We start from the raw sequence: 16152 nt of genomic DNA on the forward strand, positions 1-16152 counted from the left end.
CATATGACACAGTCTCCAGTGTGTGTGTGTGTGTGTGTGTGTGTGTGTGTGTGTGTGTGTGTGTGTGTGTGTGTGTGTAAGCAGCCTGGCTTAATCTGCTGAGACCACAGCTCCTGTACCAGGAAGCAGCACAATGCGCCAGGGGAAACCAATATGCTGCACTTGTTAAGCACGTGTGTGAACCAGACAGTCCCATCTGTAGAGGCAGCCAGTCGGGCTTAGACACCACACAGGAGAGCAGGACGACCAGAAGCTGAACGGGAGGAAGGAGGAGGATGAAAGACACAGGAAGGATGTGAAATCAGCCAGCTCCAGAAAGACTCTGAGCGAGGGGCATGCCGAGTGCATCAGTCAGCGGGTGTAGGGTCCTCCCTGTGCCACGCACACACGGTCACACACTCCAGTCAGACGCAGCTGTGCTCCGGCAAAGGGCCCCCGAACGAGCAGACTTCGGGGACGGTGTGAGTTCCGCAGCCTGTAGCATGGGGGGGAGCGACAGTGCACTCGCGGGAGCTTGGATAGGGAACACACACACACTCACACACACACACGCGCAGAGCCCAGCGAGTCCTAATGAGCAGCTGGGCTTGCAAGGCCATAATGGAATACTGAGTAGAGGGCCGACAGGGGAATTTACCTGAAATAAATTTTTGCTTCTCATCTAATTACCCTGTGATGAACACAGCACTCCAGACTCTCAGCAGAGAGGGGGTCCAGTCAAAAATGTGATTACACTGCGATAACACAATTAGACACGGAGCAAGCCGGGACATCTTTGGGAGTGTGGCTACGCTGATATCACTAACACAACAATTAAACAGACAGTATGTTGTGTGCGCTGTGATATGAACTACAAAGTTGGAATGGAAAGTTGGAGGATGGAAACAACAACTACAGTGGTGGGGAATTAACATATTGTGACTGGAAGACACCAACTGCACAAAAGAGACTTTTGTTTCTCCACAGCAGTTCCATTAACACAGCCCTGCTGCAGGGCGAACTGGCTAGCCAGGTGATTTGGTTCCCCATGCAAAACTGACAGGCCACAGACAAGTCAGTGACCCCAGGCAGACAAACACTATTTTCCAGATCCTCCGCTGTGTGCGTGTGTGCGTATTCAGTCAGCCGTCTGTGTTGAGTCTCTGGTTGATGTGTACACCCCCGCTTGGATATAACGAGAGGGAGAATGTTCCAGAACGGTTCCACAGACTGGCCCAGTGATGGAGGTGCCGGGGGGATTCTAATCGATGGTCTAACTCCCGTGCTCTTAAAAGTTTCGAGCCAGAGCTCTTTTCCCCCTCTACTCTCTCTGCTTGTCTGTGGAATTTTCCATTCATCGTACCCACCCATTGAACAGACATTGCATGAGCATAAGAACTGAAGCTGAACACTCTCTCAAACTACAAACAAGGAGCTTTGCTCATGGGCTTGCTTCTTTAAAACCAGCGCTAGTAAAATGCCATACCATCTGCACAGCGTTGAAGCAGCAGCATTAGAAATCTCTCGAGGTTCACAATGTATACGAAAACGTGCATGTTTGAACGACTCATAATTAAACTACTTTGCACACAAAAACAAGAAACCTAATTATCGGAAAAAAAATTCTCATATCCCAAATGTGATTAGTTCTTTTTTATTTTTTTACCCTTATCCAACATGTGCAAACCGTTTTCATTCCAGTGAAAATAACAGCCCCATCACCTATTGTACATAAATTCACATGTAACCGCACACACACACACACACACACACACAAATCCCATTTGTTTACTGAGGCCTAATTAATGGAACAGTGAGGAGGCCAACATGTCGTCCCTGGGGCAGAGAGAGGACCTCGGAGAGGGCTAGGAACATGACACAGCGTGATGCCCTACACACGACAGACGTTGAAACCTCATTCTTTAGGCCGGCACTCTTTGTAAGTAACGGACCCATTTATGAGGGTCGTCTTTTAAAAGTTTCAATGTGGTCGTTGTTGCGGCGCGTCCTCGAAACACGAGGCTGTTCCTTGGTGTTTAATCCCTGATATACTGTTAGAAGTGTGTTCTAGTAGTCCATTACCTGCTGCGCTTACTGTATGCACAGCGTCGCTGTGGATCAAAACGATCTGCTTAACTAATATACACACAACAAACAAGTGACTAAATAAAAACACTCCACGTGAAGCGAGGAGCCCAGAGTTGGAGCGACCGCATTTACCAGGGAGGGGCTCCTACTGCTCCAGAGACACCGTGGGACGCCATGGAAACGCAGAGAAGACAGAAGCCTAGCAAGGTCCTGCTTGACTGTGGAGGACGCCGTGTCTTTTGTGCAGGTCCAGGTGAGTCACGTGTTGGGCCCGGTCTCTCGAGGTGTTGACGTGCGGCCTGGCAGTGACTGATGACAGACTGCATGTCGATCAGACTCGGTGATCTGCAGCAATGCGGCAGGCCATTATAACCCAATCCATTAACCATTACAGTTTGTGCTTTGTGGGGTGATAAAGGCCCTGCATGTGTTTCTGCTTCGCCTCTCTTCTATTCCCTCCCGCTCTCTCACTAGATCTCCCTTCCTCCAATTCCCTCACTAACACTTTCTCTCTCTGAGCATAGCTGGACCTCATACTCGCCGAGTTCAGCCTTCCAAACACCTGTGTGTGTATGATCATATGAAAGTCCCCAGTGCGCGTAAGAAATCCAAATAGAGAAATAGCCGTTGAAATAGAGAACAAGGCACATACAAAAGGTACCAAAAGGAAAAACAGCCAACTGGAAGCCATTCAACAGGGAGAGGAAGAATAATGCTTCCCTCCTGCCTCACGAGCCAGGGGCTGGGGCAAGAGGTTGAACGCAAAAGAGGAGAGCATGTTTCTCTCCCTCCTGTGGCGAGCTGGCGTTGTTATTCCTCCTCTAGCCGAGCTCGCTGTTTATCTGCCAGCCCTCCTCCATACTGCGCCCATTCACAAGGAAACAAACCAGGCTGGGCCACAGCCACCAACACGCTCAACACAGGGAACTAGAGAGGGTACAATTTCTGGGGAAATTGTAGGGTGTGCTTGCTTGCATCGGTTGCACAGGGGTCCGTTTTTGAATGTCATTTTTACAACTGATATTTCTGTATATTTTATATAAAAATGCATACTTATTATTTATAAAGATTACATAGATTTAAAAGCATATATTTGTTGCTGCTCATTTACAACTCAAAATACGAGTGAAGTGTAGAATGAAATAGATGTCTTCTCATTTCCCCTGCAAGAGGCAGCCTCATAGCTGAATCAAAACGAATACATTTGGCAGAGCGGTGTAATAATTGACCTAATCTCTATGACTTAAACGTCCTTTTAAGTTTTCCCTTCTCGTGATATTTTCAGGCATTTAGCCTACTCATATTGCATTCATTCATTAATAAAGAACCCCCTTTGAAGATTATTCTACGACGTTACCGGCAGTAGAAGATGGAATCGCGATTCAAACAGTACCATCTGCTAACTGAAAATATGCCCCCCAAAACGTAAATAAGCTTGACATTTATTTAAGCTCACTGGTAGCGATCATTCATTGTCAGTAACGCAAAATGCGATATAGCCCTGTGTGGAGAAGCTGCCCCGGTAAATTCTACTACGGTACAGTACTAGACTACTGCTGTGTTCGTCTTGGTAGCGATTGCGTTGGTTGAATTCGATTTAACGTTCCGTTGTACGGTTTAGGCTGAAATTAATTATTTTCATGAACAGATTGACAACGTTTAGGCTGTGGCAATGAAGTTCAGGTTAGTAGTTAGATAGACTTTTGATTTAAGTAAGGGGAGTGCCGAACATTCTGTCGCCGTTTGACTTCCTAAACAGCTGTGTACTGTAGATGTTTTTGTAGTGTGTCTCGCGTAAGCTATAGCGTTGCAGTGAGCTACACTGGTTTGAAACCACAGGTAATGGTAATTTCACCAACAAATCGTTTACTAATGTCAGAATAAATCCTACAACGAAAATGTATATGTGAGGAATGTTTATTTTAAACGATTGAAAACAAATACATCATAGACCACTGTAGTATGTGTTGCCCGGGCAACACAGGCTAATGTCATGATGCTAATACTTCAGTGAAATAGTAGACTACTGTTTCCGAAAGTAGATGTACTTCCTTAATAATATCAGCTTATATTGTACATTACACATCACAATTGTGTGTCATATCACAAAGTAAAATGAGTAAATAGTTATCACCCTGGCCTCTTTGCTTGTGGCGTTTCTGCAGCTGCCTTGCAGTAAAGATATAGTTAGCCTAGCTATCCCCCAAGTTAACAGATGCGAAACGAATGTTCTGCCAAGGGTAGTCACGCGTGTTTTCGTGACGTTAATGACGTAGTGACGTTAGTAACGTCAGTGACTGTGGCTAGCAAATTAGCCACCGTTAGCTTCACTTTTCGCCACAAAAACTTAACTTAAGCCCAAACCATGCAACGGAACGTAAATTCTAATAGAAGCAACTCAATCGCTACCAAGACGAAACTTTTGACACCTACGTTGTCTATGTAGGCCAAATATTGACTGAGTTTTAGGGGGGCAAAAAGAATAATAATAATAATAATATATATGTGAGAGAACAAAGGTTGTGCTCTCGCCGAAGGCTTGAGCACACCCAATTAGGCAGGGGGGGAGAGAGAAGAGAGAGACAGACAGTACAAGATGGACGCTAGAGTCAAAGAGATGAGACCCCAAAAAGTTTGTAATGAGAAGACACTGGCTGTCAGTGCTCCCATTTCCCAGGGAATTGTGTGGAAATGGGAACACTTCTTTTTTTTATTATTCCTCCTTAGCTACATTCCAATGATTGTCAGCTCTTCCATAGGGTTGCCTGGGAAAAGGTATAATCAAAAAGAGCACAGAATGTAATTATATACAGTCAAGAGGACTTGCTCATCTTCACTGCTGGGGCTCTGGCTGCTGCGGAGCTCTCAGGGCTAACTAGCACGGAGCTACTTGTCCTAGGAAGAAAACGTAGCCTGAGGAGACTGAAGTATTTTACCCGACTTCTCTCACGGAGCATCTACTGGATCTTACATATAGAGAGAGATGGGTGTAAAAAAAACTCACAACCCAAAGTACCACCCGCACATGTGAAACGGCTCCCTTGCCAGGCGTCAGAAACAAACCGCTCCAAGTGAGTGCAAGGTGATTATAAGAATTTGGTGCTCTGCCACCACAGCAGCAGTGGGATGAGGAGTGCTAGGATAGCTCGCTCTCTGTCAAGTGCTACTGCGATCGCACCAGAACAGTCTGTCCTCTGCAAAAAAAGTGGAGAGATGGAGGAGATAAGATGCGTGAAAACAAACTTGTCAATAAGGAGTTGTTGACAGCAGCAGGCAACGGTTTGTAGTTCATCGGCAGGAACACCTAGCAAGGTACTGAAAAAACACTGGATTTCATAAGGAACTATAATGATTTCTTAACACCCTTTCTAACTTCAATGAAAGGCTAGGCAATCAAGACATCTGAGAAGTCTGCACGCCCCTTTCGCTAAAGCTTAGCAACTTAAGCAAGCTCTAGTGGCCTGTACCTTAGTGAATAAACAATGTATAATTGACCCTAGTGGTAGGTTCCAATTGGCTAAAAGCATGACAAATATTTGTTATAACAGTAGCTAGGTAATGGCGACAATAATGGAAGCCACAGAAGAAAACCACGGGGAACAAAAGAAAATGAAGGTTTTGCTTCCTGTGATGGATAAAGAGCTCTTGCACCATCGCTTATGAACATTATTGCTTGGCCATTATTGTGCTAAATTTAAACCAGCCATTATGTCCATTAGCTGAGCTTGTTTTCTTTGGATGACTCATCTAAGTAATATTTGTCGGGATGTTTTTTTCCATACAAACTTTGGCAGGGAATGGAACAGTGTAGCCCCATCTGTACACTACTCTCAGTAGATGGTAAACAACTACTGAATAAGTCCCATGTCCAAAGACTCCAAACATCACATATGCACAAAGAAAGCAGTTTGGCAAAGAGTGGATGCTGATTTCTCCACATGTTCGGTCTGCAATTAACATCCCAAAATATCCAGGCATGAGCAGGCTGTCTGGTGAGGCGAGGAGTTGCCTCAAGATTTCAGTGCTCATAAAGTAGGCGAGCCACCTGTTCTTTAAAGCACACTTTCCACAGGATTTAGACTGTCTCCCCGCTCTCCCAACTCTGCCCATTTTCTAATCCCCTCGATAACAAAGCAGCATCAGTCATTCAAACCTTATGTTTGTACTGGCTCTAAGAAATCATTTTCAACTATTTCGTACATTTAGGCCAAAACAGGCTGACAGATGTCGTGGACAGCTGGAAACATCCACCTTTGAGAATGAAAAGCAGCTCTTATAAGATAACGTGTGAAATCCAGTCAATTAAGCAGGCATATTTTTCCAGGGTGGTTTTCTAATAAATGTTCTCAATTGGCCTCAAGTAAACAGAAATGCTAATGGTACTGAAAGAGTAATGAATGATTTCTTTCCCCCTGGGGAGCAATGTATATCAATTGTGAGTGTGCTTAAAAAAAACAATGAAAACAGCCTATCCAGCTGACCCTCCTTGATCCCCCTTGAACAAACACACATGCGTGCACACACACACACACACGGCTGTTTCCTCACTCAAAACAGACAAGTTTTGGCCTCAATAAGTGACTGTTGGAGGCTCAGATCCCAGTGGCACGAAATACATCAGCCCCACAGCATACAGGCCAGTGCAATCCATTAAATCGACACCATCATTCTGTCGACCACAGCACTCCTGTTCATTTGCTTAAATGAGTATTTTTGTTGTCGTCTAGATTTTTTGTAGCTGCAGCCTCTGACTCTGCCCCTCAACTTTTTGAGGAACTTTGTGATCTTGTGGAAAGAAAACTGCTAATGGCCTTGTGCTGTGACAGTGGCTGATGTGGCAACATGTTGACAGTGTCCTTTGCACCTCCTCTTCTTCCTTTTGGCAGGAACACACCGCACCATGGTTAAGTCAACAACAAACGCATACAACCACACACAAACAAGCAACAATGGCTGGACGTTTGGCAACATTATGTTCCTGTGATAGTCTTTATGCAAACAGGCAGGAGGGTTTAGTCATCCTCATTATGGTCAACAGAGAGCCTCGCACACCTTGGGCCCCAATCTATGAGTGGAATAATATGTACCTGACAAACCCTAGTCGGTTTTAGAAGAAGTCCGTACTTTGTACCTTTAATTCCCATGAAGCTACCAAGTCAACCAAACCAATTACCAAATACAAGTTCAAGAAACAAATATTTTTTGGCAGATCTTCAAAGTCCAAAATGTCTGGTACACCCAAATTGAGTAGGTTTGGACTAGAGCCCGACCAATAAAGGATTTTTAAGGCCGATACCGATACAAATATTTGTTGATTTAAAAATCTGATATTCCGATATCGGCCGATATACAAACTGATTTCCCTAACAGTAGTTATTTGTAGTTTACATTTAGTCACTTTTAGCAGAAGTTCTTATCCAGAGCGACTGAGTACAGGGACATTCCCGGAGGCAAGTAGGGTTAAGTGCCTTCCCAAGGACACAACGTCATTTGACATGGCCAGGAATCAAACCAGCAACCTCCCGATTCCATAACTGCTCAGCCATCTGACTCCTGTTATTATTTCCTCACTAAAATAATATGTTAATGCAGTTTCTGATAAATAAAATGTATAAAAATACAAACTTACGATATGAAACTTAAGTCCTTTGAACAAAAACACAATAAAATTAAAAAAACATTAATATTCATTTATCGGCCATTATAAATGCCGATACCGATAGTTTGGAAAATGCCCAATATCGGCCGATAATAGCAGCCCGCCGATATATCGGTCGGGCTCTAGTTTCGACCATGAATACAGAATGATGAGCAGGTTCTATACATCGTTTCCTTTAGTATTTTTTTTAAACCAGTTTAACCAACACACAGAGCATAGAGGGTGCACTGCAAATGAAATCTCACTTAAAACGCATGTGGTCAGCTAAGGGTGGAGTTCATCAACATTCATCTCACTAAGCGAAGGGTGACCAGAAGTTGCAGTTGGCTTCACAAGCGTGGCTACAATGGCCCGGAGAGGAGAGAGTGCTGGTGCGAGGGCTGCATTGGGGGCTTTGGCAAGCATGGGGATCTGAAGTGAAAGCCAAGTAGCTGGGGCGCAGGGGGGGAAAACATGACGAAAGAGAGCGCTCTCCAAACATCGTTAGCGCTGCCACGTGTTGTTGAAGTTAAGGCTGAAGGACAGGCCTGGGCCTGCACACACAACAACAACAAAAAAAGGGGGGGGATGGGTAAAAAAGAAAAGAAAACCATTCGTACCAATGGTAAGGTCACCTAAACTGTTAGCATATTATGAACGTCCATTTAGAACACACACAGAAGGCCTTGTTGGACAAGTCACGTAGGGCTATGTGATAGTTCTGGAAATTGACCCGAGTGGAGGCAGCTGATTAATACAAGCTCTCAGAAGGATGGCCAGAAGTAGACTACGACACTAAGTACCCTTCACCCACTCTGCTTTTATCTTTCCAATTACATAAAGCCCTTGGTAGGAAGAGGGAGGCCGGAGAAATCAGTGATGAAAGACTGAGGGCTACACTAGACAGGGCTGTTGCTTTTATTGCTACAGCACTGCACTGACAGCTGTCTGTAAGAGATGAATGGGGAGCTATGATGGGGAATGCTGAGAACAGTCCATTTGGAACTGCGGTGCTGTGATGTGGGGTCTCAATGGCCAGGAATCCTTCAAACAACAGATTAGGAGAAACCAAAACCTCAAACGGTTAAATTAGAATCTAGGCATATACAGCTTTCACTTCTGAGGCACTACATACTGGAAACTTGAATCATGGGATTACAGGTAGCAACTGCCGGACACAGGAATCTGTAAGTGCATTAGAAGAGGGTGAGGCTACTACATGGTAGAAACCTGAGCTCTTTGCTGCAGTATAAAGTATCTTGAAGCTAGACTCAGACCCCTGAGGAGATCAGACAAACTAATCTTGTACAGCTACTAAAAAATACTTTATCTCCCCCCCCCCAAACCCATCATCACTCCCACAGTCAATTGAATCAACCTTTTATTCTTCAACCCAAAGGCAAAAGCATCCTTTTGCCCCTCTACCCTTCCCTGCCCCCATCCCTCTGGTCCTAAACACAAAGCTGATACACTGATGAACATTGCTCTGCAGGGTAAGTGTGCTCATCGGAACAGATTTCCAGTTGGGCTTGCATGAAGCAGGTCCCAAAGAGCAGACAAGTCCATTGTCCAGTGTAATTATGCTTTTACTGACAGGCAATAGCCTCTGTGTAGAAGAGATGGAGGCGGTGCAGGGGTCGAATTGCTACCAACGGTGTTCTATAAAAGCATTAGCGTGTGTGATGGGGCTGGGAGTCGTTGAGATCCGTGATAATAACAGCACTCATTTTGTGCTACTACCTCAGACAAATTATGTACATGATGAGCCATTTCACGTACACCTTTTCTTGGCACGGAGATGCGTGGACTGGAGTGTGGGCCCCGACTGCACCGTACTGGCTAAGCTACAACATGTAGCGTGGAAGCGCCTGGTACTTTGTAAGCTTTGCGGAGCTACAACCACGTATTTGGGGAGGGGATGCCATCCTGGACTGTCAAAATCGGGGCGGACCGAGGGAGTACTTGCTCAATCCCTGCAATCCTACTGGGTTCATTTGACAGACGGGCCAAAGAGGTGAGGGGTAACTTGCGCCTGCTCAGATTGCAGAACACGAGAGTCTAGAATAAAGGGATGAGTTTCACAGTTTTGAAGGTCAAGGCTTAAAGGAGCCATTTCAGTTCTTCATGCATTTTTCTATATGAGAAAATCAGCATGACTACACGGCACTTGCCATCAGAAAACCCTGGATTGAAGTAGCCCATGCATGCTGCGCGGTCCTGATTCACACCTGACTGGCTATGTAGTTTGGGATTGAGATAACTGCTACAATGCCAAGTAATGAATACCAAATAGGCTAGGCTACATGTGTTCATGTGGTTTACACACTATGAATGTGTTTTTGGTCCGTTTTGGAAGCCACTGTTTCACTTCCCACTAGCAAGGAAGCTAATGCCAAACGGATTTAACAATAGCCTGCATCCTTCTGTTCCATCCTTAGTATGTTTAAACAAAATACCCTTAGCCCGTATTAGGAATTTACCTTATACCAAAGGCACATGACTATGGTGCACGTTCAGTGATGCAAAAAAATAAGCTCCAAAGCTTAAGAAATGCCATTGGAGAGAGTCCGTGCTTTCGATTCACATACCACAAATGTTAAAGGTTACACAGAAATAGGAATTAGTCAGCTGACAGATAATGGGTTTAAACTATGACGCTTTTTTCCAGCAAGTTGCGTTGAATTGAAAAAGGAGAATCCCTACAATGACTAAATCTCTCTCAATTTGATTATATTAAATAAATAAAATGGTATATCATAATACAAAAGTGACGATGTGTGTGATAATTCGTAGGCCATCATAAGCACAGCAGAGGAGGCTTCCTCTGCAGTTCAGCAACAGGGAATGTGTCGGCCTTCCCACGTTGTCATTCTAACTGAATATCTACTGGAGGTATTCTGCGACACTTGACTCATACATTCCTGTCGGCCTTGGCTGTCTTGTGAAAACCATGGTGATGAGATAAAGTCAAAGTTTGTACAGTTATGCAACGTCAGGCGCTGCCTGGGCCCTCGGAGGAGTCGGATGAGACCTTTGAAGCTCGGAGGAGAATCTCTTGATCACCTCTTTTCTACTTAACCCTTGTGTTATCTTCGGGTCATTCTGACCCATCAGTCATTGTGACCCACCGTCGTATTGCGACAGATTTACCGCATACAAAGACAAAGTGAAGCATTTTCTTTTAACCGTTGGGCTGTCTCAGACCCCCCACATTGCAAAGGTTAAAAGAAAACTATTTTAATTTGTTTTTGTATTGGGTAAAATTGGGTAAACACAACGATGGTTCGTTATGAACCTTTGGGTCATGTGACCCGAAGGCAGCACGAGGGTTAAGGTTAATCACCAGACACCAAGCTTGACGGGTTCAGTCTTGATCTCCATGGCTCAAAGCTGTGTCAATATTCCAATACAGGATTTCATTTGCAAACCATAAGTTGAATTAATGGGGTACAGGGAAGACAGTTAATGACTCATCCACTTGGATCATACAAAACCACTATAGCAGTTAGGGAAGACAGCAGCTATCATGGCTGGCTCAGGGATACAGGGAGACGCATTAGCACACTCACGAAAAGAGCAGCTCAGCGTTAGGCTACGTGCTGCTTAGTGCGCAACGCTACATTTCAGGAGGGCATTGCTGTGATCATGTTTAATTAAACACAGCGTACATCAGCACCAGCTCCTGTATCCCCTCTGCGCCAACAGGCGAGAAAAACACCAAGGCTTACCGCACACTGATAGGGAAGTACGGGTCAAGCCCGTCTGTGCGGGAATTCAATTAGTCACACCTCCTCTTATCCTAAACACGCTGCTGGGACGGAGGGAAAGCAGACAAAAATCAGCTGGCACAGCTTTTAAAAGGTTCGCCACGGACGGACAGGGAGGAACATGTGGACACTTCCAGGCTGTGTTAATGAGTGTGTAAGGAAGTTGTTGCAACTGAACTAATAGCAAGTTGGGGTTAAGTGGAGCACTGCTGATAGCTGCCGTGGGCTTATCCAGTCGGCCCTTCCAGTGTAGCTACATCCAAAAGGAAGACAAGAGGTTCCTGATCCTCTCAGGCACTTCCTGGGTAACGTGTCATTACAGCAGCCCCAACTACTGATCAGAACATGTGTTTTGACACACCCCTCGACTGAACCCTAAAGGTAACACATTTCCGACTTCAGCTTTGCCTTGATCCTGGTTCACACAATTGAAGACTTTAGAGAACAGGAATGCTTGGTGGAATGTAGATGGGCACATAATCCGTCAATGTTTTTAGTGCTGCTCAAAAGAAATGGCATCAGCAACACTCGGAAGGTGGAAATTGCATTGCAGATCCTATGGCCCCCTTCCCCCCCCCCCACTTAATGTATTCTCTAAAAGGTGTCCATGGCCCAACACGTTGGTAGTAATATGAAACTATGCTGCATTACTCATTTAACCTACTGACCCTGGCTGCTGTGTGCTCCTCACTGTATACCCCATCTCAAACACACAGTGTATCTAACTATGAAGGCAATAACCTCTGTCTGTCTGCGGCACGATTATCTCGCAGACAGGGCATTGTAGGAAATAGAAGGTTGCCAGGTTGTGCTGCTCAGGACCCAAGGCCAAGCAAAGTCCCGTGTGAAGTTGTTTGGATGAGCAGTTTGCTACAAATAAATACAGAAACAGTTTGCCGCCAGGTTGAGCTGCACTTGGCGATGGAGACAAGGATCTTGCTGCCACAGAGATGGAATCATAGATCTAACGGGCCGCTAACGGGCACTGCAAGTGTTATTAATAACAGAAGCTGTTACGGTAAGCACATATTGATCCTGGCTGTGAAGAATATATAAGGGGGGGGGGGGGGGGGGGGTAGTAGAGGAGTGTTTAATTTTCACCTCTGATGCTTCTTCCCTCCTCTCCCCCATACAGGACTGTATGGATTGTCTGCAGTGTTTGAAAAAACTGTGTTTGCTTTCTGACTTGATGAAAGTCACAAGGCAGACAGAAAGATGTCCAGTCTGACTCCTGGTTGTCCTGTCTGGAAACGTCCAGGGTGCGTCTCAATATCCATATTATTTATTAAGCTAGAATCTTTTAACAATTCCTATTATGACTAATACACGATGCGAAATACCAGGATGCCCTACCTCACCCAGTAGCATTTTGGATTATGTGAGCCAGCATGCTTTTTTGGCTATTCGGACCCAGAACCCTTTGTGCAGTGGAAGAGGCGTCAACCACAGAGAAAACGGTACAATAGCAGACCTGGCATGTCTGTGCCAGTTCAAGGTGTGGTCACATGACTTACGTAGTATGTTCCAATTGTATGCATACTGCATGCAACAGTAAGTACTTTCTAAGTGCGGTTATAGTACCTACTCAAAGTAAAAACATGTGATTCTAGACGCAGCTTCACACTCACCAATATCTATGCACCTCCTGTGGGTAAAAATACATCATTCTCATTTTACCAAAAAACTAAGTGGGCCTGTGTCTCAGGCTGTTTTTCTCATAGCCAGTGGAAAGGGTTAAACACTGAGTTAACACGGTGTGCGTACCCTTCGGTTCACTTGCTGAGCATGCTTTTATTTCATTAAATAGAAGACCAAGCACTTTGATCAGAATTCATAAAACTACAAGGAGATAAGACAAGTGGGAATAACAATTAGGCTACAGGGACGAGTTGTGAAAACTGAGTTGGTGGCTAAATCTAAATACATAGAATAAAGCCAGTGCCAGGAGAACCCCATTTCTACCCGATACTGCAAATCGTCTCCAGCTGACTAACCATTAGCATTTCCTGACTCTGCGTTGCTGAGATAGCACTTAGGAATCCAACCCCTGTCAACATCATTCTCTCATTTTATAGGGAAGGAAGTGGAAAGGATTCAGTGTGTGAAATCTTGAGACTCTGTGACAGAGAACAAGTAAAAGAACTTTATCGATGCTGGAGTTAACCACTCGATTGCCATGCAAGTGCCACAGCTCAGCTGCTAAATGTCAAGGCAATCCCCTGCATCAAACTCTAGGGCTGTTTCTGTGCTGGAGGGTATAACCTAAGGCTAAATGTTATTCACATACATTAGTTCCATTATACGCTTTCACAAATCCTCAGTTCAGTGGTGAGCCTCGCCGGGCACAATGAGGCAATTAAAAATAGCAGCTCCACACCACTCCATGTGGCTTAAACCTGAGCACAGGGGTCAAGTACTGAATGACAAATGAAGTGTAAATGTAACATCTTAGCGAGGATAAGGAGCATATATTTGAGGTACAGCTGACCCGCTGAACTCAAATAAAGGCAGAGAGAATTGTCCACTTGCCATGTGTAGCTCCCTATCATAATATAACAGTGTTAAGCTTGTGCAGCTGCTACAGTCGTCATGTTTGCTGAGCCTACTTTGACGAGCCAAATTGCACTCATTTGTCCAAGACCTCATGTGCACAAACTATTTAACAGTTCTTTAAAGTTGTGGGCTCTGAGATTGTATTTTTGTCCATTGCCAGACTTGAAAGAGGAACTAAAGCCTTTTTACTCTTCCAAAGACACAGCCTAATATCTTCATGCAAGAGCAACCCCCAGGCCCTACTCTTAATTATAAAGTGGTTATCTCAGACATCAGTAATATGCTCTGAGGACAGAAGTTGAGTTGAGCCTACAGCTCAACACGAATTGGGCCTTCCGCTACAGAATAGAATGAAACAAGTCACTGGGAAAGGGTATCGTGTAACAAAGACTGGGGTTATACCACCTGAATTCTAACTACCATCATTTTAGCACTATTCGTTTACGGTGTGGAGGTGGCTGAGCAGGGCAGTGGATGTAAGCTCCATTGTCGTGGTTAAAGCTGAGAAATTACATTTTCCATTTCTCATCAAGTGAGAAAAGTTATCCAATGCAAGTCGACTGCCTTTTACGGCAGAACAATAGTGCAGCACTTATTTAACCGTAGCTAAATAAATCCACAAATCATCGGCAGCTACCTACTAGGTCTAATAATGAAAGCTCCTTGTGTCGGGAATTATTTAATGGGCCCGGCCTGGGTGTTATATTTAAGTGAACGTCTACTTAATCGTGCCACCATTTAACGAGCTACAACGAAGACTCTTACATAGAAACAACTTGCAGTGTTACACTAAGTATTGTGTTGAACATTCACCAGACTAGACCCGCCACATAGGCTCCCCCCAAGACAAGAGCGTTGTTCATTCCTATCCCCCAACTTTCCAACTCCCCCAACGTTTCACCTCTATTTCCCTTGAGCGAAAAGCACAACCTGCAGAACGTGCTCGATAAACACAAAGGTATTTAAGACAAAACGTGGCCAAGCTTAACCCGAATATCGTTAATTTGATGATATTGCAAACGCGTGACTCGCTGTACTGGAGACTCCACGATTGACCAAAATACTAGCTAAAGGTTGATAATTAAGCTAACCAGCTCCTGAGTATATAAAAGGGACGGAACGAGAGCCGGAGAGAACAATGAACCAAGTCAGCCCGCGCCACATACACTAACCTCCTGAACATATTTAGCTATGGAAAATTAAGCGGTTAGTTATGCGCGTCTTCGTATGTTGGATTCAATAACTATATGTAGCCGAGTTTACACAGCAATATGATCATATGTACATACACACAGACATGCTGTTGTCATTCTTCTGCATCGGCTGTGCGCAGGCGAACCAGCAACATTAGATGCAGAGGGGAGAAAAAAAACTTTTGCATGCACATACTCCATCGGACTTGGACTGAGCAGTCCGCCATATGAACCACTCGGCTAGCTAGCTAGCGATTATAACAGTGCCAAGCTATTCGTAGATTTAGAGCGTAGGTAGCTAGCTAGCCACTTGGTAAACAAAATCATGTCCGTAACAGTCTATTATTATATTATGTGGCCACACATCAGAACATTTACTGCTGAAACTATGTCCTGGTTCTTCCGAACGAAAACAGAGCGCATACACACCATTCGCTGAAAATGCAAGTGGAAATTCTCAACTGGCGTTTTAAGTAATCTAGCTAGCCACTTGCTAGCGAAGTTAGCCTACCGGCTAACTACAGACAGTGTTGCACACATGAAATAAATTCAAGTTTCAGAGGACGTGGCAAAATGTGACATGTGCATTTGTCTTGCTACTCACCAAAACCGGAATGTAAATGTTAGCAATCCACAAGAATCTTTAAGTGACAGAAAATGTGAACATTCTCTAGTTAAAAACCTAGTTTACAGCATCTCTTGTGAATCCGCCATCTTCACTCAGTAAATTGATGCCCCGTTCTGCCGAAACTCTGGAGTGAACCAAAGCCACTAGGCGGATGAGGGAGATTTCATTACATTGTACACCCAAACGCAGCTAACTGGAAGGATTATTAATTACGAGAGAAGTGTAGGAATCACTCTAGTTGCTAGTTTTGGTAAATATGTATTGCATTTAAGGATAGTGTGCATTAAACTTGACTTTTTTGGTTAA

General features: G+C 44.5%; 1 protein-coding gene across 2 annotated transcripts in view; it reads right to left on the reverse strand.

The window, feature by feature from the left end:
- ndst2a (N-deacetylase/N-sulfotransferase (heparan glucosaminyl) 2a) overlaps window positions 1-16116 on the reverse strand; it is a 78821-nt gene extending 62705 nt beyond the window's left edge. For both annotated transcript variants that reach the window (XR_009930623.1, XM_062463520.1), the window contains exon 1: window positions 15823-16116. The gene's annotated coding sequence lies outside the window, so the exon portion shown is untranslated. The remainder of the gene's footprint in view (window positions 1-15822) is intronic.
- Between the last annotated feature and the right edge of the window lie 36 nt (window positions 16117-16152).

This window comes from Osmerus eperlanus, chromosome 6 (genome assembly GCF_963692335.1).
Source record: "Osmerus eperlanus chromosome 6, fOsmEpe2.1, whole genome shotgun sequence".
Lineage (NCBI taxonomy): Eukaryota > Metazoa > Chordata > Actinopteri > Osmeriformes > Osmeridae > Osmerus > Osmerus eperlanus.